We start from the raw sequence: 6000 nt of genomic DNA, 5'->3' as shown, positions 1-6000 counted from the left end.
TGAATACAGATTGTAAATACATTTTCTTTTATAATAATAATAAAAATACATAATATTTTTAAGTGTTAGGCAACCTTTTAATTTATTTAAATACATATTCTGAATACTTTTATTTATATTTTTTATTCATGAAAAAGTGGTAGAATAAAATATATAGTTGCGGTAACCTAGTAAAACTGTGTATTTGAATTTAAACACGTTTGTATGTCGAATCACAGAATAGATAATTTCATCTATTCTGTGGTTGATCGTGTCTAATGTCTATAATAAGTGTTGTTACTATCAGCTATCGCATTTTATATAGATTTTAGGGTTCATGCACTGTTTAAATAAACTTTTAAAGGGGGACACGGCGTGGCTTCCACGTGTTCTCGACCGACTCAAGCGAGTCAAGCGAGTCAAGCTACAACTTTATAACGCGATGTTCAATCTACAGTGTGCTTGCGGGTGCACTGATGAAACGAATTACTGCGCTAAATTGTGTACATTTTATGGCGTAGCCATTAATTACCTACTTAATATTATGTATGTAGTATATACGTTTGCTAATACCCAGTTTAAAATAAACAATATTATAATATATGCAAAACCGAAATGATTATGGTGAACTATATGATGAAAATGTAATCTTAAATATAATATTGTATAGGGATGCTGCACGTTCGCAAAACTGCAAACATTAAAAACACATTACCAGTTCCACACAACCGATTAATACTATTTGGAATGTTGTCAACTCCTTATCTTGCAAAGTTGTCTTATCTGAGGTTTCGAAAATTATTTTAAGTCGTCCTTTAAATACTAATCATTGCAGCATCTGGAGTTAGATGACTGGATACGTTAGCACTATAATATTGAATTTAATATAATAATTAGAGCAATCGTAACTATTTTAAAACGTACTTATATTTAACACCCAAAAAATCCAAGATAAGTAATGAAACTAGAACTCGTTAACAAAACTAAAATAAAATGCTCAAACTTAAAAACAAAATAAACCACGACCATTAATTATCGTCATTATATTCCGATTCCAACCATAATCTGCAAATGAATGGATTTTTTTTTATAAAAGTCTGTTTGACATGGTTGAAATATACAAGGTTACTGCATATATACATCTTCTCAATAAAATATTTTATGATAAAGACAAAATTGACAGCGCAAACGGAGCTAATAATAATCAAGTATATATGCGTGGAATTGTGGGCATTTTGAATTTGTTAGCTTTTGTCAGCGTATTTTTGATGATAAGAAAAATTGATCCTTTACGCAGCCATTTTCTTTCTGATGATAACAATCCAAGTCAATATGCAATATTCTATTATTTATTGTTACATTTTAATAATTATAATAATGTATGATATAATATTATAACAATAATTGTCAGTTACTAATATAATATAATATGTTATGCTTTTGAAAAACTTAAGTTCATAAAAAGGTTCTAAGTACTAATAGAAATATGATAATACTCATATTACTTATAATAATATAAATAAATTATAAAATATCTTCAGAAATTGAGGCTGGTGCATAGTATATATAAGTACAAATAGCGATAAAAATATTTATTTTTTTTTGGTTTTTGATACTATAATAGTATAAGTACTTGCAGTTAGTGGTCATAATTTAAAATATTTGATTTCAGATAATTTTTTTTTGTATTTCATACATTTTATATAATAAACCTCATTTCTGTGATTTAGAGAAGCAAATTCATTGTATTAATTTACTAAATAGAGTTTCTTGAATAAATGTGTTTGTTCTCGATATTATATTTTTAGTGTAATGAATAATAATAATAATATCAAGGATACTGGATGGTGTATACATAATGTAAAATGAAGTATAATTCTCCACATATAGGTACACTGCCTGCAGGCATTATTAATGTTTATACTTCCAGGTCCGAAGTAGACGATAATCTGTTAATCTAAAAATTGAATGTTATTCACTAAAATATATATTTATACAACAATAGTCGTAGGTATACTCTTGTAGCAGCATAGTCGTATTCTAAAAATATATAATCGCACACAAGATAGTTTGCCCGTCCAAATATATGTTTGTAAAATATATCAAAATTTGATAATTTTAATTAAACATTTTAAAATAGTTGGATGATACAACTAATTTGACTATTTATAAACACATAGCTGATACCATCAAGTATCTATAAGAGAGAATATGATGTAATGGTTAAAATTATATACCAAATAATATGAATAGTGTGTTTTAGTACTTAAAAATAGTTTCATATTTTATTCTATATATCTAGATTCCACTGCAATAATAGTAATATTGTAAGTGCATAAATGCAAGTGAATGTCCGTTGTCTTGAGCAATGCAAAACGATCAACTCATCAGTATTTTCCAAAAATTATGTTTAACATTTTTACGGTTAAAATGTGAAATAGTCCCATTGAAGTTTCAAGTGTACGAGTTATCACAAATATAGAGCAAATTTGTCATTCATTAAATATTATATTCATCTGACTTGCATTGTATGATATTCGTGGTATGTATTTATGTCGATAAAATGTAATTAATGAAACTAATCAAACGGTTTAATATATACAAATCACAAATGTTTAGTAGGGAGTAGGACGAGTAGGTAATAGGTTTACTATAATAATTTATATTAATTAATATTATATAAATATTAAGTCGAATATGACCTAGACGGATAGTCATAATTTACTTACAATTATTATCGACAGTATATTTTGTAAAATCTTAAAAAGTATAATACCGCATAGGTTGTATTATATATCAATTTGTAATGAATTCAATTAATTCTGAGGGTTACCAGTCCAAAAACGATATGTCTGAAGGCCATCTCCACGTGTTTGAATGGTCAAGTGTTAGAAATGTTATGTTTGACGTGAACGGTTAAGTGTATTATATTATAGGAATATATTATTTTTAAGCTATATGAAGTATTAGTGTAAAATATAACTTATAAGTCTAGTGGTTTTACTTAAGAGGGTGAATCGGTAACAATTTTAAAGAGTTCGTTGTAGGGCATTTTTAGGAAGTGACGTTTCAATTTTTAATTAATGTTTTTCACGAATATTGTAAATGGTCCCATACTTCCATGGCAGTTCTACTTGGTTGATATTATTATATTATTAAGTGAACCTTCTCAGTTTTCATCAGTATATCTATCAATACTGTGTCCGGTTGACTCTGTTAAACGGGTCGTTTGGTTGTAGATCAAAATAATTTTATTTTAACTTTATCGTAGTTCTGTAACTTCTGTCAGAGAATATTTTTTACAATGAATACGCCTAAACGCTTTATTTTGCGCATTAAGACATTCACAGTAATTTGAAATGAAAGTTAAAATTAAAAATTAATTATTAAAATGTGTTTAAATATATGTGTCCTAGGAAATTTCTCTTGGGTATCATTTTTGACTAGTAATGGAATTAAAAAGCTCCATTGAATATATAATAATATAATAAAACAAGAATATCCACTCGGAAAATGGGAATATGTAACGAGAACAAACACAACAGCAATAAATATAAATTAATTAAATGATTCGTATTACGATTAAATTCAGCCGTTCAGGCGTACTTCGTGATAGTGACAATAATATTATTAATTCATTTAGTATGATATATGTGATAAAAAAGTAAACAAGAATATGAATGTTATACTATAGGTACCTACCTCTAAACAGTAAAACTAAACAGTAAACTTATAAACGTTACGAATTTACTATGTAACTGAACAAAGTGTTTTTAAAATTATTCTCAAAAGAATTTTGAATCATGTTAATTTGCCAGGATGGTGTTCGTACTTAATAAATTGCAATCAACACAATGGTGTGTCTATATGACATCGCCAAGATGACACCAACGTACTCAGGAAACTTGTCTTGAAAATAATATTATAATATTATATTGTATGGTATTTGTCCCAAAAACCAGAGTTCTGAACTGTGGGGGACAAACGGTCACTATACAATAGTATCCTTATTATTATGCATATAAACAGACTAATCTCCGTCAATGGGTAATGTTTACATTTTGAATATGTACTGAAAATTATCAATCAATTAGAGATCCGCACAGTTGTCGAAATTAGGTATTTTAATTATATTATCATAAACATGTAAATTCTATGTTTTTAGTGAGCTCTAGATAATGTTATTAAATTATATACCTAGAGTTAATATGCTTTTACCTTAACATTTAAATAACTAATATCCATGAAGTCTTCCAATAGTTATGTAAGTATACGTTTTAAAGTTTAGGCAGGCGGAGGTCAGGTAAAATGTACAAGAAAAAAATACCAGTGTGTCAGAGGAAACGCGTTATGCAACTGGTCAGCTATTGTATATTCGTCCGTATGAGATGTGAAATTATGAAGTAAGTATAGGCACTAACAATAATAATGGGTACTAGGCCCTTGATAAAAATAAAATTTTAAGAGGACGTCACACCCGCATGTGATGTCTCTTAATTTGTTTTAGACAAAACGCGTTTACGTAAAACTCGTTCAATTTTGTTTCTAGAGTAAAATTACCTATTATAAAATTGAAGTGTAACAATATTTCTGAAGGCAAGTCGTTTCGTTTTTTTAAAAAAAAATTAAGTTTTTAAAAGTCAAAGGTATTTTAAAAATGTTGAAATTTTTTCTATTTCTAAACGATATAATGAACGTTATATTGGGTATAGTGGAAGAAAAGCAACGATTTACCCTCAGAAATATTGTCACGATTCAATTTTATTATAAATATTTTTATTCTAAAACCAAAATTGAGCGAGTTTTACTCAGACTGCGTAAACGCGTTTTGTCCATGTCATACTTGTGTAAGACGGAGACAACACATGCGGGTGTGACGTCCTCTTAAGTGTCCACCGATGAGACCGGCGAGAGTAATATAGTGAGAGTAAAGTCTTGACGTTTCACGTTTATATTATACGGGTGAATACTATCTGGAGGGCAAACCACGGACGTTCATGGTGAAGCATAATATATAGGTAAGCACGTCATTTGGACGGATACATTTGTTATATTCGTTTACTATTACCGTTGTTATTCATTGTTACGTCTTGTTATATTATTATAACAGTAGCCGAGAGTACTGCCGAGGGTACTAGGTTTTAATGGTCAGTTATAAATTATAATATATTATGTATTGAATAGTGAATGTTATCGAAGTGGCTTGATATAAATTAAGGTGAATATTATAAATTATACAACAATATTCAAATATCAAACTTATCACTTGAAATATATATATATATATATATATTCATAATTTATAGTGTTGAAAGATGGTATCGATTTTTGACACTTTTCACTTATAGCATTATAACATATAATAAATATATTTTTTAAATTTTCGTTGAATATGTACAATGTACATCCTATAAAAAAAAACATATCTTATGATAATAATTCATATGTGGAAAAGTATACACAATATATTAATATAGCTTGAGTGACGGGCGTCAAGGGAAACACTATTAAAATATAATATATATTATTTTTAGGACTTAAAACCACTGCTGCACCTTAGAAAAAGAAAATGGTAAGGATTTTGAGGAAAGGCATGATAATTAAATTTTTATCAAGATGGTTTTAAAGTTTAAGGGACGGGTAATAATGGTAATAACTATAATATTATATAATATATTAACATACTATATAGGATATTATTATTCTTTAAAATATTATAGTGCACTTAGTGTAGTGACAGCTTCAAAAATGGTATTGAATCTGCAGCCTGTAATATGTAAGGTGTGGTTATAAACTATAGACGTAATATCCATTTAAATTAAATATTTATAAAAATAAATATTATAAGTTATTAGTAGTAATTATAATTTGTCCCAAGTATGAAATCTAATTTCGCTTAAAAGATATAGAATAGGATGGGAGACGCCATTTCAATTAAAATTTAATATAGGGGTGCTAGGAAAAATATTGTATAAAGTTATAATTACAATAAAAATGTATATGACAACTCACTGAATTATC

The sequence above is a fragment of the Metopolophium dirhodum genome, chromosome 3 (assembly GCF_019925205.1).
Source record: "Metopolophium dirhodum isolate CAU chromosome 3, ASM1992520v1, whole genome shotgun sequence".
Taxonomy (NCBI): Eukaryota; Metazoa; Arthropoda; class Insecta; order Hemiptera; family Aphididae; genus Metopolophium; species Metopolophium dirhodum.
Note: the sequence above shows the minus strand (reverse complement) of the source record.